We start from the raw sequence: 21065 nt of genomic DNA, 5'->3' as shown, positions 1-21065 counted from the left end.
ATCGTGGAACAAAAACGAATTTTCAAATTAAAGACCAGTTTCAGTATTACGTATAATTTCAAAAGGATTAGAAAAATTATCTGTAAAAGGGTTACATAATTTTGCGAGAAACATTCTTTCATATCCTAGCAACAGTTTGGTTTTCGAAAAGGAATGTCGGCAGAGCTTGCTTTACTGTCATAAAAAGAATTAATTCTTAACGGTTTTGAAGATAAAAAGATAACAATAGGAGTTTTTATTGACTATTCCAAAGCGTTCGACCGTATTAACCATATTATTTTATTTGATAAATTACGACATTATGGGTTTCGCGACACTCCATTAGCACTTATACAGTCATATTTAAGACATAGAAAGCAGTGCGTCTCAATTAAATCCCACCAATCAACTCCTCAAAGAATGTTGCGAGGAGTTCCGCAAGGCAGCGTTCTTGGGACAACATTGTTCAACATCTACATAAATGACATCGTTCATACAAGCAAAAATACACACTTCATAATTTATGCCGACGACAGCAGTTTGTTTTTCCAGTCAACCAGTCTGGCTTACCTTTCTAACCTGGCAAATGACGCCCTGAGTAGTTTACTTATATGGAGTAAAATTTACTCGTTGGAAATAAATAACACGAAAACAAAGGCTATTCTGTTTGCTCCACCACAGAAAGAAATTGATAGAAACACAATGTTGAAGCTTGGTGCGGAGAGAATAGAGCTTGTAAAATAGTAAAGACTCTAGGTGTAGCTTTTAATGAGCATTTATTGGGGGATGATCACGTCGCCCGAGTTTCAACGTCTTTGGCTAGGGCTTGTGGCATACTATGCTATGGAAATTCAGGCATGTTTTACCCCCTAAAATTAAACTTTTAATCTACAACAGCCATCTTGCTCCTCATATAAATTATTGCAATCTCGTATGGGGGAACACTTCCCAAACGAATCTTCACAGACTACTAGTCCTGCAGAAAAAAGCCGTTCGCAATATTGTGAATGCCTCTTCGGATGCTAATATAGCTGCAATATTTCGCTCCCTTAATGTGATTACCGTACAACACTCGTACGAAATAAACCTTGTTTTAATGTTCAAAAACAGTCTTCTATAAACAACACATTATTCTTAGATTTAGGCAAATTAACTTTCCCCACACATGTACCGTACAATGTCAGGCGACAGTACGCTTGGCTACTGTAATTTTGAAGAACAAATTCTGGATTTACTAGAGTAGAATATCGCGTACCGAAGTTACTAAACGCCTTACAGTGTTGATATAACCCTAAGTTATATTTCTAAGTTAACTTTGACAGCACAACTTTCAGAATACGGTGCATTTGCGTGGAACCTTGGACACAAACGGTTGAGCAATTTGATTAAAATGATTTATATAATGGTATTTTGCTTATATTTATTGATGAATATCCTTCGTACGAAAGCATGCTCATGCACTAAATTATACCCTTATGAGTGGCTGTATGAGTTACAATGGCAAGTTTCTGAAATCTGAATGTTGTAACAATGTTTAAACAGCAATGTTTCAAGAAAATGCTATAAATCTACTTATGTCATTTTTTCTATTAGTGAATATGTGCGCACTTCTTTTTTTTCTTTTTTTTCTCTCTCTCTTATTGACAAACTAACAGGAAGTTTTCTGGTATGCGTGTGTGTATAGATACGTTATATGTACTCTGAATGTATGTATGAATCTGTGCCTGTTGCCAAGAAAAGGGGCAAGGACCTAGTGAAGCTGCTGTTCTGCACCTTTTTGTTCTTGCCTTAGCGTTCTTTTTATGCAGTACAAAGAATGCTGAAATAAATTGAAATGAGAAACGTGCTGCCTGAAGGCATCAATGTTGCCGCATTTAAGAGCCTCTTTATGTAATGAACGAGATTGAAAGGGGGTTAACCGAGGGGCCCAATATTTGTTAACCACAGCATAAGAAGCCAACATTGTTTAGCTTCCGACTACTTTAGTTAATAGTGTGGTTTGTATACCAGAATATGACTTAGGGACTGTGTGTTCGGCGGGGGGGGGGGGGGCGATCCTGCACTAAACATACTCTAGTTTGGTTTCGCAAGTGCGCCAACTTAGTTGCGCAAGTAGTCGCGCTACTGTCGCAACCAGTTCCATTACCTAAGTTAGCCAAAGGCCAAGCACATACTTCATACAGTATGGAACAGCGCCAGTCGCTACCATCTTGACGCAACTATAGCACTATGTTGCCACCACCTCTGCGCCGTATACGTAAAGTTCTGAGCAGATGGCGCCCCGGCAAGCTGCTTGTTATACCTCACGAAGAGAGAAGATCGAATCGGGCATTGGTGAGGCTGGATGTGTTCTCCGATCCGATACTCAATGATACCTGCGCAGGCAATGATTAGGCGGGCATACTCAAATAGAGAGGGGCTCAAAAAAATAAAAAGCCAAAAAAATAAAGAACAGACATTATGCAGAAGGACGAAAGATGATAGACACGAGAGATGAAAAGGAAAATGAGTAATGGCTGGAGTGCAGGTGAGCTAGGTGGCAAGGTGCAAATGTTTTTGCACCCTAAATCTCCTAGTCGCTTTTCTGATTTTAATCCATCTTCCACGCACCTTAATACAATCATGAGCCCACGAGAGCCTGTCGGTGTGTTATTTTTCTTGGCGCGTTAGATTTCTTCGCGCCCTTAGTCAATTTTGACGGGGCTGCTTATCGCCGCTCCACCGGGGCGCACGATCATCTCCGCGGAGTGCAGCCCTCTTATGCATAAGCTTTCAGCTACCTGCGAATTCCCTACATAGCGGCAGCGACTGGATGATGGAAGCGCGCGCTTTCTTTCCTTTGTAATAGAAACATAAGGCCGCTGAGGAAGCTTTTTCGAAGAAGGTTGTCATCATACACAAAGCCGCGTACTATTGTTGCCGGAGGCCTCAATTTTTCTCGGGTCTTTATAGCCCGCATAATTATGACGGCATGCAGCTGGTACGTACACAGATGCTTCTTAAATGCTAGCATTCGTAGACGTGCCAGCATATTGTGATAAGCTGGGCTGAAATTTATCCTGGTTTTTAAGCATGAAAAGCTTTTAGCTCCCGTTTTCAGCGACCTTCAAGTGGCCTTGAGCCAAAAACCAGAGCCGTTATCCGGGAACTCAAACGATACCATTCGGGCATCGTTGCAAGGACAAAACACGAGCATTCTGGCAGACAGTCAAAACTTGCGATAATGCGATCTCTGGCCTCCAACCCTCTGTACAGGACCACGTTACACACGCTAGTTACTGCCCAAACAAGTTACAAAAAATATGCTTGCGAGTTCTTCCTCATGTTTGTTGACAATATCACTCAAGCGTTAGTTTGTAGTACGCTGAAGCTTTATTCGACCTTTAAAAGGCGGATACGGGGCACCATACACTTCATTGTCACCTCTTGACGCTGAGATAAGGTTACCTGCATTGAACGCCAGCGGTCCGCGAGTTCCGCGGCGAGGGTTTTGCGTCGCCTCGAGAAATGGCGCCACGCTGCTAGGCGCCTCCTGAAGGCGATTTTCTCCTTCTACCTGGGCAGTGCGCTCTGTCTCCCTGGCGTCTTTCGCTGCCTGTCGTGCCGCCTTCAGCCGGTTTTCTTTGGCCAGCGTCCATATGGACCAGTGCACAGTGTGGCTCGGTGCAGTGTAGTGCGGTGGGGTTATGCCGCTGCGAACGTGCACTACACCCATTTTAAGATTGCGGCTAGTATCATCTCCAACCAATCTTCTTTGCCGGTTGCCATTTCATGCTTACATCTACTCTCGATTACGGGTGAGCCAGCATTTTTTTCCCTCTTTGTTTTCCTTCTGCATCCCCGACGTTAAACCTCGTTAAAACATGACCTTCTTTCTCACTTCGAAGAATGTACTCGCCTTTCGTGGCACTCCCGGCTTCCTCGCGTCTTCTTGCTTTCACAAATGCACTTCGTCTCAGTGGTTTACCCTGACCCCGCGAAGCGAATGGTAAGGCCGTCCTTCGGTTGAAGCAGTGGTTGCTCTGTAATAACACACGCGATTTTTGCGGTCACGATATCCTCGAGCAACAGGCGTTCATTCAAGCGGCGTAAGGTAGGAGCAAAATGTGCGTAACTTCAACATTTTAGTGTATCAGGTAAAGCAGTTGCAACGTCTTTTATTTGCAGTACTATTCCAGCCAAACGGTTGCGCTGCCTATACTTTCATGATTGATGCAGACGATGACAGAATCACCTTGTCGAGGCATTAGTGAACTATAGGTCACACGAACTTACAGTTATGGCAAGAGACGACTTCTTTCTCAATATAAGAAACTAACTAAATATATATCTATTAGACAACAAAACAAGTTATTTATTAAGCAGGCTTGCGTTGAACGGCTCCTCTTGAACTCGTCTTTTCAAATGAGAAAGGTTTCGCTGTTTTTCTTTTTCTTTCCATTTGCTGTTGTTTCTACCTGTTTATCTTAAAGATATTGTGGTCCTTATAGGCTTGGAAGTTTTCATTGATTGTAAGCAATGTGCCCACCACCTCAGTAACGCCCATTGGGCCCTGAAGGCATAATAAATAAATAAATAAATAAATAAATAAATAAATAAATAAATAAATAAATAAATTTGACTATTCTCATACACCACATTTCTCGCTAACGTGAAAACCTCAATTCTCCATTTTATAGCGAATAGCAATTATCCGCCAGGATTGTGGCCGACTGAGCTAGTTAGTGCGGTTGTTGATGATAACTTGGTTATAATATGATACTCCTTCATAATAGTAGCCGGTGAATGCAGCACTTTGAATATATAGGTCGGACGGCTTCTCTTTGAGTATTTCTTATTGCGCTTACGCCAGCTTTAGCCTAAGTGCCCATCCCGTGAAGAGCATACTCAAGCTTTGGAAAAATTATGGAAGTACACGCAAACATTTCCGTTTCAGTTGGGACGCCTTTTAGGTTGTGTTTGCGAAAGCTGGGCTATCAAAAGAATAATGCTGATAAGTATACTGGGAATGTTTTTTTTTTCACTTGCTTTGTATTCTGCAGCGGTGGTATTACTCTTATTTAATTTCAGTGAGCACGCTGTAAACATGTGCTTATAAGCAGTTTTATAAGCATTTTGTGTTTCTAATCTGTGGAACACGAGATGGCATATGTGCACGCCGCGCAGAGTACCCTCTTGCAATCTTTGTGGAACCAGAGCAAAAATGTCGCTATTCGTGGAACGCTGGCAGCTGTACTCTGACTTCTTTCTTTTTAATGAACGCTGTGCTGTTTCACGCTTCCCAAATACAAATAAAAGGTTCTCGAATTATCTTTTCTTTCCACCATTTATGTTCATGTTCGTATTATACGGTGCTGCTATACGTTTCCAAGGTATATTACACCGGGCACTGTTATTTATCCACTCCCTTTTTGTCTTCATGGCCTCAGAGTCTCTCTCTCTCTCTCTCTCTCAGCATCATGAAGCAGAACAGGAAATAATTGCTAGAGAAGCGAGCTATCCAACACGGATCAGAGATTTCAGAGACGCATACTGTAAGAAAAGCGATGAAATGGTTTCTGCCTTTGTTGACAGCGGCAACAAAAACAAATAAACAAAACTAAACTCAACTCAGGCCACAGCCTGGCGAAATTGCAAGCGAGCGTACTCACCTAAGGGTGCGGGAGCAGCAGCCATCGACCAAGGCGGAAATTGGATCGCGTGCCAACGGTGCCGGTTGCGGCAAAATGCGACCCTCGAAGGCAAGAAATAATAGCGTCGTGTCCACCGTTGCCTAAGCGAAAAAGCCGGCAGTGCGGCGTGCAGGAACAGTTGATTTCCTGGAATCGTTTTCCTTCAAGCAGTGGGTACGTCCTCTCTATACATTCGCATTTAGAAGGTGCACTTACCACAGCTGTCCTCAGCGGCTTATCTATGTGCGTGCCATGGGGCTTTAATTTCAAGGTATCGCTTGCGAACAGGCCGGCGTGTACTTGAAATGGCACAACCACGTTCAATCAACGTGGCACATTGTATTGCGAACTCTTCCTTCTTTTCTTTTTTTCCCGGAAGGACTTCATTGATTGTGAGTTCCGCTCCACTGAATAACGTTATGGTGCAAGTACTGGCTGCGTGAAATAGCGTTGACAATTTCCGTCTTGCCCCGTAAAGATGGAATCGCACGACTGGATGAACAAACTCTACATTCACGTTCACTCGTGACAGTACGTGGGACAGTACACCTGGCAACAAATTCACGAAGCTTTTCTTTCGTAAGTGCTATTTGCCATGGGGCGGCCGCCTTCGCAAAAAACACGTCCTGCATCAGGATACGCTGAAATGTGCTTTTAAAAAACAATTCAGGCATATGAGTTTTTGTGAAAACGGGCCCACAGTTTTACGGTACGGTGTTGAGAGCAAGCAACAATGCTATAAATGTTCCCGAATGCTTTCGACTATGAACTACGGCGGCAGAGTTTGAATACGTACATAACTCTATAGAGCCAAGCACCTCCAATAAGAGAGGGAAAATGTAATACCGTCGAATTTTCTGAGATCCTAATTAGACGCTCGAAGAGAATAGCTTTCAGTGCATCGAAACACAAAGGTGTCAACGTTAGCGCTACGTTTGTTAATATCGCTGGATTCTGTACGCGATTTGCAGCGTTTTTTTTTCTTCCTCTACCTTTCTACTTTCTAAACAGAACTTCCTCTGGTTAGCCTCCCTGCATTTCTATACATCTTTCTGTCTTCAGCTAAAAGAAATCCCCCACCACATCCTTAACTTCCACCACATTCTTAACTTAACCTCGCGGTTTAGCTATACGGACACTTTGCCTGTCCCGCGATTGGGGCACGTCGTCGAGGAATGGCGGCAAAGACAAACACCCGTCCATGAACCATGAACTTGATCCCGCCTAACGGCAAATGGGCACGGACTGCAATCTACGAAAAGTTCCGCGACCTCTTTTAAACACTAGGCAGGAGGGTCGCAGCTCCGTAGAGACCCGCGTCGACGAAATGACTTCCCCAAACGGCCGACGCGAAAGCTCGTTTTGACCAAGCGCGTACACTTTCTGCCCTCAGGGTGAGCGCTCCAATCGCACTCTAAGATTGTGGAACTCGAGGGGACTTCAACATTCTGATTTTTATCGATGCTGGCGATTACATGTACCGATGTGTTGGGGAAAAGATTGCATTTCGTGTGATCGAGTAAACACGGACGGGCTAGGTGTAAGTACGGTGCGCGTAAGTCTCAGCACTTATGCAGTTGTTCTGTGCAACAATCACAAACAGGTTGGTCTTTAAAGCGTTTTGCATCAAAAACCAAGTAATAACTGGGTTAGCACAACTATGGTTGGCGTCATGAAGAAACAAATGAAGTATGCCAATCAGACAATTAGTGGCACTTATGAGCGGCGAAAAATGTTGTTTGCCATTGGCAAAACATTGGTTTGGGCTAGTTGTTAGCCCATAGCCCTTAGATATTATAGTCCAGAATAGGATAGGCGACAAGACCGAAAACTACAAGCAATTTTACGTGTCAATAACACGATGAGATTATGAGGCACGCCGTAGTGGGGAGCTCCCGGATTAATTTTGACACCCTGGATTTCTTCTACGTGCACTCAACGTGCGGTACACGGGCGTTTTTTGCATTGCAACCACATCAAAATACGGGCCGCCGCGGCCGGCATTCTTTCCCACGCCTTCAGGCTTAGGAACGCAACGCCAAGGCCACTGCGCCACCAGAGCCATTAAGAAATAATTTTATTTTCTATGGGACAGCTGGGAATAGCTGACTGTTTTTCGTTACTCTGCGTGTGACTCTAGCTTTCTATGATTGGTTATGTTTCTTACTGGATTTTTTCTGCGGTCTCTGTTCCTGTAGGTATGAATTCGAAGTGCCTGGCGTGAAGTAGTGCTTTTGCCGTCATTTTCGTTCTATCGTCTGTCCTACTTAGCGCTAAACATCAATTGGTGTGTGAATTAGCAGTTGCCGTTTTAAATATCCTGTGTCTGTGTCTTGTTCTTGGTTTCCGTTTGAGATTGCGCTGATAATATGCTTCACGAATCAATAGCATCAAACTTGGCACTCTAGCAGCATTGCCACTCTACTGTGCAAGCCAGTTAGCCATTAATGCAACCGGACTAATTTGGTACTTTTTCAGCATAAACTTACTAAGCGCGCAGATAGAGAGGAGCTACTGAATTAGCACTGCAGTTGTTCGCGTACTGGCACTCCCAGCGTGCTATCGCAGATAAAAACTGCGACCACATTTTGTGCATGTTGGTTAGTGGAGGCTCTTTATCGTGGCTGAACGTGCGTACGAGTGGCGCTCAATAAAGCTGTTTCCTTACCCCCTTCCTTTGCGTTGAGGTGCTCTAATACCCCTGTCACACGGACGCGGCTAAAGTCCTTTTAACTCCCTTCAACCAAGGACGTCTTTATCTCGAGGGAGATGCGCGCCGTGTCACACGGCAGTCCTTTAGCAAAGGAAGTTTACGCAAGTTCCTAGCGAAAGGAGATGGAAGCTCTCCCTTGCCGACTGAAGGGAGTACTCTTGTTCCCAGCGTGCTTGAATTTCGAGGAAAGAAATCATTCTCATTTTTATTAATTTCGCTTGTACCAGCAATTATAACTGTTTTTATTGCATATAGTATAGTATTTGAGCACTGACAAAGATATTTGAGTTGAGCAGCTACATTCGACTCTCGAACCGGGCGTTCTCGGAATGGCTGCTGCGTTTGCCCTGACTGCGCCATATTTTTGTTGTTTTGGTCAACGCGATCGCACGTCTCGCGCATGCGGAATGAGTGATTCACGTCTTTTAGCAATATATAACCTGTTTCTTTCATGACTGCGTACGAGGTGAGCAGCGCCTAATGGGCCCCCAGCGGCAGCTTTCAAAAGCTCGCTTACAGACCGTGTGACATGAAGCTATCTCCTTTGAGGTGAAACTCCCTTGCGTTCCTTTAAGGGAAGGAAGTTTGAAGGAGATCCGAGTTGCCCGTGTGACACGGGTATAAATTTGGCATATTTGCTTCCCTTTCTCTACATAGCTGCCACCGAAAGCCACGCCCCTCTGACTTGTTTGACGCAGCTGCAGACAGCAGCTGCCTTAAATGCATATAGCACCCTTGTACAAGTTTCCAGGTTGGCATTGAAGCCAAGACTTGACTTGGACGATGGGCATATCATCAGAAAACTGCCTGCTTTTCTAACATACCTTGATGTATGGAAAGGGGTGGAAATGGAGTGTCGGGGGAGTACGAGGAATAGTAAAGCATTTCATATACAGAGGACCATGCTTCGATTTCTGCAAAATTCGAGTTATGAGCAAGACCATTATCTTGCAAGAACTGAGCGCTTTTTGGCAGCATGCCACACCTGCTGATTTTGATGGCTTCCCCAATTCTGTCAGCAAGTTAGTATTATAGGTCCCTGTCCCTATGGCACTTTCCCGCGGGAAAATTGTAAACATTTCTCGATGATCTGAAAAAACTGTCAGCCTCATCTTGCTATCTGAAGGTTGCACGAGTGCCTTTTCTGGTGGCGGTGAGTTGTAGTGCATCCATTGATTAGACTGAAATTTAGTTTCTAGTTCATAACAATGAATTCATATTTGATCCCACTGCAATCAATCTCACAAAAAAATTCTCTTGGTTTTTAAGACGCGTAGCCAAAGTTCACTGCTGCAAGTCACTCGCTTCTAGTGAAAAGCAGCAAGCAAGCCAGGAGCACAACACGCTCACACCTTTACCATGTGCAATTGTTCTTGAACTCTATGTTCTATGGACCCTTCACTGATCTTAACTTTTCAGCTAGTTCTCATGCGATGGTTTCTCGAGTATTTCAATTTTGTACTGTGTCCCTATCACTGGCTTAGCGAGGTCGACCGGAAGTCGGTGCCGTTTCAATCAAGTTCCGTCCACATTTGAACTTTTAACGCCAGTACTTAACGACGTCATATAGTGGAGCATATATCCCATACACCATCGTTAGTTCCTGAAAAATTTGTTGGGGTGTGTTGCCCTTCACATTCAGAAAGTTATTAACTGCGCTGCACTCTACTGGCTTCACGATCCCACCTTACGCAGTCTTCAGGCCGTTGAAACAAAAAGAGCTATCAGGAAAGAGTTGAATATTTTTCTCTGGCCTACTGAATTACATGCCTAGCACTGCGTGAAATTTCTTTAATGCCGGTCAAAGTAAAGTGGGTCAGAGGAAATCTTTGTTGAACAAACTTTCTATATCACTAAAGTTTCTCCAGGGCAGAAAACGCGTGGCTTTGAAAAAGCTGATCACCGTCATCAGCGGAACCCATGAACATTGTACATCGGTTCGATGGCATTAGTTGCATGTTGCCCTGATTTGCAAGATGGTGAATTGCAAGGTCGTCCACTACGACACTCTATTTGAGGAGCCGCCATGTAATGGAGCTTTTAAGTGTCAGAACAGGGCTCGTAGCTGCTCAAGAAGGATGCTCGCGAGTATTCGCCCCTCCCCCCCCCCCTAACGTAGCCGTGGAAATCGCCGCTAAACACTTGCCAAATGGCTGTGCAGTTCCATGGTGTCTACCATCACTGAAAAGTGACACACGATATGCCACTTCTAAACGGATGCACCAAAAGAGGTTGTACCACGTTGTGTAGGGCAAAAAGGCTCAACTTGTGCTCAACAGGAAAGCTCCGGAGCGCACTCATCTCGACAGAGTTAAAGTTGTTCGAAGGTTTCCCCCCTCCTTTACAGCAGGGAGAGCTGGAGCGCTCCGAAGTGAGAACTACTCCTTACACAATGCTCACTTGTGCTGGCTCACATAAAACACGTCAGCTAGTGCAGACAAATGTACTCAGCGTGACAACCAGTGACTCTGGCAGTGACGACTCAAACTACGAGTTGTTCAAAAAAAATATCAGTACCTTCGGCTCTGTGAAGACGGATGACCAGCGAAGATGTGTATGTGGGCCCCTTAATGGCGAACTGCACCTCGGCCGCGGGTCGGCCCGGCATTTCACTATCTTCGGGATCGGCCCACGTATGGGGAATGCTGAACGCCTGCTTCACCTCCGCCGCGGGTCGGGCCGCTGTTTCACTATCTTCGGGATCGGCACACGTATGGGGAGTGCTTAACGACTGCTTCACCTCCGCCGCGGGTCGGGCCGGTATTGTACTCTCTTCGGGATCAGCCCACGTATGCGGAGAGCTTAATGCCTGCTTCACCTGCACGGCGGGTTGGCCCGGCATTGCACTATCTCCAGGATCGGCCCATGTATGGGGAGTTTTTTGCATACCGCAACGACACAAAAATTTCCTCGGACGGTAGAAGTACACAGCTTCGCTGTAAAAATTGACAGTTTCGGCAGAACGAAGGCGATGCCTTGGAAGCACTAAGGTTTAGCGCTGTGATGAACGCATCTCATAACGCTGGCGTAAGGTATATTCTAGGGACCTTGTGCTGGCGTGATGAAGAGCGCCGCCACCAGCGTTACGGGCATCGCATCTCGACAGTGCACAAGGTGAGACCGAAGGAGAACCATCGGCGTCTGTGAGCGTCCAAAGAAAAGATTAAATAGAGTCAGCTTGACACTTCCTGTCAGCAAAGTTGTTGAAATTTTAATTTTATATAACCTAATTGATTTGGAGCACAACAGTGCATGGCTAACATCGCGTAAAGCATTTATCGTAGCTTTTTACGTTTGCCTAGTGTCCTGTGCAGGCAAGGAATAAGCAATGAATTTACAAGCAAGGTGTAGAGGCATTTTACTTCACTAACATAGCTACAAAGCAGTGGATGTTGACAGTTGAAGTTCTGCGTTTACATTCAGAAGTAATGTAACAAACCCAGCAAGGTTGAAAAGAACACGGGTAACCTGACATTCTCGGCACGTAAATACACATGGCCCAGAGTATGCCAGCAAACACTTCTAATGCTTCTAATGTTTTTACTAACATTAGAAGCATTTTACCAAAGCTTGACGCTCTCAGTAATCTTGCCGACACAACAGAGTCTGACCTAATCGTTATTACTGAAACTTGGCTTAATTCCACAATAGAAGACTCCGAAATATTGCCATTTTTCCCGTAATTTCAACATCTTCAGGCATGATCGAACTACCAAACGTGGTGGCGGCGTATTCATTGGCGCTCATAAGGACCTTCAATGTACTGAAATTAAGACATCGCACTCCCTAGAAATTCTGTTCGTCCTGTGTAAGGCCTCTTATCCACCCACAATAATTGCAGTCTGCTATCGCCCCCTTGGTAATGATCCTAACTTTGTTGCAGAATTCCACGAAACATTGCGTTCGGTAACTGAATTACACCACCACTCTCCGATGTTACTGTTCGGTGATTTTAACTTTCCCGCCATAAACTGGACTAACCTAACATCAGCAACTTCGCAACACAGTACCGAAAGCGATTTTGTTAACTCATGCCTAACCTTTGGATTAACGCAACTTGTCACTGAACCGACACGTCAAAGTTTTAATTCTTCTAACATACTCGACCTCATTTTTGCGTCTGATCCTCACAAAGTTTATGCAATGACGCATCTGCCTGGTCTTAGTGATCATTCTATAATCCATGCATCGTACTCCTGTCAACTTACACAACCTACAAAGACAACCAAAGTGATCAAACTGTATGACAAAGGAAATTACTCGGCAATTAACTCGGAACTCGCACATTTTGCTGCTTCATTCCACACCAGTTCTTTGATGCGTTCTGTCGAAACTAACTGGCTGCTTTTTAAAAACAAAATGCTCGATGTGTTCGCGAGATACGTACCCGTTACCACCCTAACCGAAAAGCAGTCATCCCCATGGTTTAATATCACACTAAGGCTTCTTAACAATAAAAAGAAAAGGCTTTTTCAATCGGCTAAACGATTTAACAACGCAGGCGCATGGAATAAGTATTACCTTGCAGAAAAAGAATTCGAAGCTCAAGCAAATAAAGAAGAATACACTTTTTTTCGCAAACGCTTCAGTCTATGTTAAGAAATAACCCCCAAAAATTCTGGAAGGTTATTAACCCTATTAACTCCCGGCCATTAGCTCTGTTTGATGAACAAAACCATCGTATTCCCCATTGCGAAATTGCTGAACAACTTAACCGTCCTTTTTCTTCCGTCTTCACACTTGAACCTGTTAACATATTACCTCGCTTCCCTCTTTCGGATCATGCAGTCATGCCTGATATTACCTTTTGTCCTTACGGCATTGAGAAACTAATTGATTCATTAAAACTTGCATCGTCTGGTGACGATGAAATAAATGTTAAAATGCTGAAAAACACCAAAACAAATGTGAGCGCGATGTTATGTGCTATTTTTCAGCAATCATTGTGATCAGGAGTGGTGCCGGAAGACTGGAGAGCAGGCAAGATTGTTCCAGTCCCCGTAAAAGGTCCTCCATCGTTGCGCTCTAGTTATCGTCCCATTTCACTCACCAGTGTTTGTTGCAAACTAATGGGGCGTGTTATTTACTCTCAGATCGTAAACTTTTTAGTACACAATAACCTCGTTCACCCAGCTAAACATGGCTTCCGTAAAGGTCTTTCATGTGACACCCAACTAGCTTTATTTTTTCATGATCTAAGCTCTAACCTCGACTTGAACGTACCTGTAGATGCGATTTTCTTCGACTTTGAAAAGGCATTTGACAAAGTTCCACACCAACGGCTACTCCTAAAACTTTCCCGTCTCAAGATTAATCCATTTATACTAGACTGCATACGTAGCTTCCTCACTAACCGACAGCAGTTTGTATTTGCTAACACACAGTCATCTGAAAGATCTTCTGTCCTTTCGGGCGTACCACAAGGCACAGTTCTCGGACCACTACTCTTTCTAATTTACATTAATGATCTTCCTACTGAGATCTATTCTAACATTCGATTCTTAGCAGACGATTGTGTAGTTTATCGACGCATAACTAACACTTCAGACATGCATTTGCTTCAAAATGACCTAAAACGCATTGAATTATGGTGTAACGAATGGTTGATGTCTTTAAACACTAAAAAAACCTCGCTAGTTTCTTTCCATCGCAGACAGCATCACCAATCAGGGAAATACACCATATACGGCGCCGAAATCTCATCCGTAGACTCATATAAATACCTCGGCATAACCTTTTCAACTACCCTAAGTTGGTCACATCGTGTCATTAACTTAGCCAATGCCGCGAATCGAACCCTCGGTTTTCTCCACCGGAATCTAAGACTTGCTGCCCCATCAGTAAAATTGTTAGCTTATGTTACATATGTCCGCCCTAAGTCAGAATATGCATGCTCTGTCTGGGATCCTCATCAACATAACCTATCTAATGCACTGGAATCAATTCAAAACCGTGCAGCCCGGTTTATCTACTCTGAATATTCTTATCTTGCAAGCGTGTCTGAACTAAAAACCCGTGCCGGTCTTACTAATCTAGAATCGCGACGTCTTATTTCTAGACTGTGTCTTTTTCACAAATTCTATCATTCACCACTCCACATTTCAGCTATATTACCAGTTCATCGTCAGTCCAGCCGCATTAACCACAGCAAAGCCGTGTGTCCTCCCCCGGCGCAGACTACCTCTCATCTACGATCATTTTTTGTGAAAACCGCCAGGGACTGGAACGGTCTGTATTCCGACATTACGCGCCACTCCGACGTTCATCACTTCAAGGCTGCTCTCGAATCACTGTTTTGTTAAACTAAGCCCACCCCTCATGTAATACCCCATTTCTGGGGCCTTTGAGGTATAATAAATAAATAAATAAATAAATAAATAAATAAATAAATAAATAAATAAATTTTCAGCGTATGACACTCGTGAACCGAGGACCTAATTCTGCGATAGGAGCTTCTACAAGTTGTAAACAAGGCGAGGACATTCACACTGTGCACGAAAGAGCCATTTATGCCACCTACTTGTAGCCTTTATTCAATGAAGTGTGTTTAGAAACTCATTTCCAAGTCAACTTTCTGAATTTCAATGTCACTGAAATGTTGTGAAATCGGTCGTTCATGTCGCTAAAGAATGCAGCTTCCCAACTAAAAAAAAAATCCGTCTCCGTGCCACCCTGTGATGGCGGATCTACAGAGAACCTGGTGCAGACGTTAGACGGCGTTACACAAGCCCCACCATCTCAAGCGGCGCGCTGAAGTACAGCATACATCCTCATTCTTCTAGGCCATCCACCAAGTGAAAGTGCCTTATTGAAATAAATGAGTGTTTAAAAATAACTTTCGTCAGAAAAATGCGTAAAGTACGACTTGCACACAAGCTGCAGATATGATAGCTTGGGATTGTAATACGAATATAGGAGAAAACATATATTCTGCTAGGCGCAAACTGAAAGACAAAGCCCTTTTCCATCTGCCGTTCGAGGTTCGTCCTGATTCTTGTAGGCCCTCCGCCTGGCATCTGTGCGTTATGGAACTAATGGAATTTCTAGAAGTAAAAGGTGTCAAAAAAGTGGTAAATCATGACTTACACACAACCTGTAGATATAACAGCATCGGATTGCAATTCTAATATACGAGAAAACATAATAATGTTACGCGGAATCTCAAACACAAACCCCTTTTCCCGCTGCCGTACGTTGGGCGAGCACGCTACGAAATATGCGGACCAACTAGAGGCTAATGCTTCGCCGTAAAAGAAAATTGTTGCCAAGCAGACAAAATGGTCCATAACCCTAGCGACAGAATTGCTACAATGGTAACACTGCTACTATTCTCGTTCCTTACTTCCCTCTAACTCCTGTTCGAGTCCATTGTCCCGCAGGTTCGGGTGCGCGGGTTGCAAGTGAGTCACGCTTCCAAACACAGAGAACGGGCGTCATGCTAATCTCGTAGACTTATTCCCTCAAGGTTCAAAACGCTGACACAACTGGCGACGTGCCCTATACGTATTAGAACTGTGCCATAAACACACGGAGCTCACCTTGTTGCTTTTATATCAAATTTCCACTCGCAATGCAAATAGAAAGCGACTACGAAACGGTCGTAGACGAAGCGCAGCCACAGTTCATGCAAATATAGTTCTCCAGCTGGCTGGCTGGCTAGCTTGATTTGAATTGTACAAGGCTCCATTCACATGCAAATCAAGCCGAATGCTCGCGGCAGCAAGTTCGCGCTTGCACGGGCAGTTCGTTGAGAGCGATGTTGAAATGATGCGCTTCTGGAGAAAGCTGGAAGACCGAAAACTCTGAACGAGCGCAGCAAGCGGCATAATGCAGTTGAAAGAGAGGGAGAGAGACGAGAAAAAAATTCCGGCGGCATCTACCTCACGATGATCGTCATGGTTAATGCGATGTGCCTTTCACGCATGTGTTATTTTCATTGATACTAATCTTTCTGAGAAAATTAGTCCAAGGGTGTAAATATGGACCATCCCTTTCAGGGGAACTGAGCTAGAAAATAAAGATAGTCCGAATCATACACATGCTTTCTTAAGGCACTAGTGAGAGAAACAACCGTATTGGCAAGCGCTCAGTTTAAGGGAATGACTCAGAGAGAGAGAAAGGTAGGAAGGTTATTCAAGCGAAATTTTCCAGTTTGCTACCCCACACCATGGAGAAAATGGGGTGAAAAGAAGTCTGGAGGAGAGCGAAAAACAAAATGAGTAACTAAACTACTACAGGTGTTCACTGAGCCCGATGAATAGGAAAAAAGCACGACAATGCTTTTAACAGAGTTCGGATGGGATATCCAGTCACATCTACGTTGGAGGCTTATCTCTTCCTGCATAGGTCGGTCGCCAAACTTGAACACATCGGCATGTGAGCGTCCGTCCAGTATACTGCATGCATTGGCACATGAAGCCGGTCTGGACTTGGGCCTATAAACGGCAATAAAGTTTCCTCCTCGTCCTCCTCCTCCATTCTGGCACAGAATACAGCCGATGGTGTCCGTTTTACTCTCAGTGATCGCAAACATGTGGTGTCGATCCTTCCTATTCGGTAGGCATAGGCAGAGTAGCGTCTCTTCGGGGCTACCCTAATGGTACCCGAATGCTTACGTTAGGTTCCAGGGAATCCAATCACTATGCCTGAAGTTGGGCTCGTTCTAATCAGATAGCGTGCATTGGAGTGCACAAAGAAGGAGGTTTCTTGCTAAGTTATATTCAATGCGTGATCGAAAGCGGAATTCAAAGCGGCAAACGCAAACGGTCTTAAGAGGAATCGTTAGCTCGGGCCCAACCCTGACGCGGCCTATTCAAGAACATGTAAAACACAAAAAACGTTTTTCTAAGGTAACGCTTTGGCCGATTTTAATTAAATTTGTTGCATTTGAGAGAGAAAGCTAAATTTTAGTGTCTGTTGGAAGCGGAATTTCGATTTAGGTCTAGTATTTTGTTAGAAAGCTCTTTAAAAATTCAAAAGCTTGAAAAAAATACAGAAGCATGAAGTATACAAATTCATAGCTCTGCATCAAGAATAGATATCGCGGTTCTGTCAACGACATCCATTAGATCATTGAAAGCGGACAAATGCGGTTCATCTTATATTTTTCATGAATTTGTTTCGTCGTGTACAAGGGTTCTGCAAAAGCTGTATTTCCATATTACTGAATATTTTTAGATTCATGTGTAACAAATCAATTTTGTCCGCTTTAGATGTACTATTAAATTCAGTTCACAGAACTGTGTTATCATTTCTCGTTGCTCAGTTAGACCTGTAAACTTGATAGCTTCGTCTTTCTTTTATTTTCGGTTTTCGCCAAACTTTAATAAAAAATTGCCGACCTAAATGAAAAATTTGAAACCAACAGTCACTGCATTTTGCGTTTTTCGCTTAAATGCAACAAACATCGTCAAATTTGGTGCAGTGGTTGCGGAGAAAATAGGAAGCTTTAGCTGGAATGGTCCTGTCTAAATAAATGTGAAAGGAGAATTCGTTTTTCTCGGCAACCATCGCACCAAATTTGACGATGTTTCTTGCAGTTAAATTGAAAACTTAAAATCTAGTCCCTCTTGGTTTGCCAATTTTTCATTAAAGATTGTCAAAAATTGAAAATTTTCTGAAACAAAACTATCAAGTTTAAAACTCTGTAACTCAGCAACGAGAAATGATAACACAATTCTGTCAATTGCATCTAATAGTACATCTAAAGCGGTCAAAATTGATATGTTACACATTAATCTCAACAAATTCAGTAATATGGAAATACAGGTTTTGCAAAACCCTTGTATACAACGCAACGAATTCACGTAAGATATAAAATGACATTTTTACTTTGACTGCTTTGAATGATCTAATGGACGCTATCTACGGAACCGCGATGTCTGCTCTTCACGCAGAGCTATTAATTTCCAAACTTCGTGCTTCTATTTTTTCAAACTTTCGAATTTTCGAGTATTATTTCAACGAAATGCAGGCCCTAAATAGAAATTTCGCTTCCAACAGTCACTAGAATTTACCTTTCTCTCTCAACTGCAACACATTTCATTAACATGAGTCCTAAGGTTATCTTAGAAGAGGGTTTCTGCATTTTACATGAACTTGAATAGGCCGCGTCGGAGTTGGGCCCGAGCTAAAGCTTCGTCCTAATTCTTGCCGGCATAGGTAGCCCTCGATCATGCATCTTTAGATTTACTATGCAAGTGTGAAAGTCATGGTATAGATTGAGAGTGAAGAAAGCATTGCGATAAAAAATGTAAAAAAGAACACAGCAAGGGAAATGGACGGTTAGGGGGCCATAAGGGGCGCGTTTTCGCAAAGGCCATGATGTAAGGATAAACTGCGCCCATTGCAGGAATTATCGTGATCATTGGCAGGCCTGTGACAAAAATTTAGATGGCTGTGGGCGGCCGAACGGACTCCATTTTTCCCTGCCTCTCTGGCTGAGAGAGCAGCCAGGTGGGCTCGCTTGGAATGTCAATTAAGGCGCGCAGCATACGGTCCAATACTTTGAATCCGCAACTCAGAATTTATCGATTAAAGAGCAATCTCAAGTTCTTTGTTAGTTTGTCCTTTTTCGTCTATTTCTTTAAGAATTTTATTCATTCCCTCAAGAAAACAGAAGCACAACAACAATGTATACAGAAGGAGGTCGCAAAGCTCAAGGCTGTAAGGGCACCTCCTCCTGTTTTGCCTGCACAGTGGTTTGGGCAAAAGTATTTTCAGATTTTGGTGTCAACGCCCTTGGATATTCTCGCCAAGATAACCAAATGTATGCAGTTCATGAGATTAAGGCTCACGCAGACGGACAACCACAGAAAACGGATGACCATTCCGAAGAGGTGTTGCAAAAGGCCTCCGGCAAGGGTCTATTTACGCCACAGCGGGGTTAAAATTCAAGTAACGGACAAACCTTAAAAGAGGCCAATTGACACGCTCTAGAGAACTGTACTTTGTCTAATTAATGCACAACATTTTAGTAATGTTGGCAACTACAAATATAGCTACACTAATTCCGGCACCCACAAAGCTTTCTGGAATGCGTCTGTTTCTCACCATGGCAGGAGAGAAGATAAGGACGGCAATAATGAAATAGGTTGTCTTAAAAAACAGACAGCAATACTCTTGAGGTAAACTCGCATAATAATATACCGCGGAAACCATCCTTGATAGGTGTCTATGTCACACGAAGCATTCTTGATCAATATTTAGCGAATGCAAATAGAATATTACATTTCGCTAAGAACATAAAAATTTTGATTGTTAATATTTAATATGGGTTATATAAATACAAAACGAAGGGTATGTTGACACGCAGGCCACAGCGTATCAGACAATAAAGGGACTAACGCAGAAACGACGCACAAAGCGCCAACCTTCGATTGATTTATTAGCACAGATTACGCATACGCATGCGCACATATTTTACAGGAGAGAAAAAAGGAAGCTTAAAGGACACCAAGCCTTAAGGGCATTGCGCATGCGCAGGAAGTCCATTTTCATCTCCAGTAAGGAGATAGGAGTTCTCACGCATTTCACTTCTATTAGGTGAATCATATCTGTTTCAAGCCTCTACTTTGTAAGAAAGAAATGGGGAGGAAGCATTGACGATGATCGTTAATGTAAGAGAACAGCCAAACGCTTTTATACTGGCGGACAACCTTCCGTAGCAGTGAAGGGAAAACTACGAAAGCAAAGCACGCAAAAGTGAGAGCGCTTCAGAAAAGATTACCGCGTTTTCATCCACCTTAGTTCCAGCTGGGGAGGAGAAAACATAAACACTTTATTAGTAACAGTTAAATGAGATAAAGCACGCCACTGCTATGTAAAAGTGAACTTATTTTGCGGCATTTTCCTTCCGCGTCTGGGCAAACGCGAAACCATCGCACGTGAAAGTGGCGTCGATTCAGCATCTTCTCCGAGCAACCAAAAGCACTGTCAAACGCTGGCGGACTACTTGGCGTGGTAACACATGTGCAGAAGCTCCACCCCCATAGATTTCCCTTCACTGCCACAGAAAGCTGTCCGCGAGTGTAGAAATGGATGGATGGAAACAACTTTATTTTGAATCCGGCAAATTTGACGACCCGGGCTCAGGCCTCCCATGAGGGGACTTCGAGGCCTTGCCTCGTCGCCGCCTCTCGGGCTTGCTGGACAGCCCACTCTTGTGTCTTGAGGTTGGAGCTGCGCAGTGCGGCGGCCCACTTCGACGCAAGGAGCCTCCGGAGCTACTGCCATTGTAGCTGATGTAACCCGACACTCCCACAACATGTGTGACAGCGTCGCTCTATTTTCGTGACATAATTGACATAATTCTTGACAGATAGCATTTGTTGCTTCACTGCAAAATTCTGTAGAGCACAGTGTCGTTAGCCACCATAATCTCTAAGGACAGCATAGCTGGCTATACATGCAAGCCAATTAATCATATATTTGTTGTCTCCAGATGCGCGAGCACGGACGCGGAAGGCGGCGGCCATGCTGCTCTCCCGCAACCGCCACAAGTGAAGAGGATGGTGGCGGGAGAAGAGGAGGGCTGTACATCCTCCCCCGACCAGTCCACTACAGCCCACAAACCTTCAGACGCCCGAAAGCACACGCGCCACTGCACGTACTTCTCGAATAGCCATAATATAGCTGGCGTTCGGGGAAAAATGCGCCCAGAAATTGGGTCTATGTATTACCGGTGAAACTCCAACTATCGC

The sequence above is a fragment of the Dermacentor variabilis genome, chromosome 5 (assembly GCF_050947875.1).
Source record: "Dermacentor variabilis isolate Ectoservices chromosome 5, ASM5094787v1, whole genome shotgun sequence".
Taxonomy (NCBI): Eukaryota; Metazoa; Arthropoda; class Arachnida; order Ixodida; family Ixodidae; genus Dermacentor; species Dermacentor variabilis.
The sequence above is the reverse complement of the archived record's forward strand: the minus strand, read 5'-3'. Positions refer to the sequence as shown.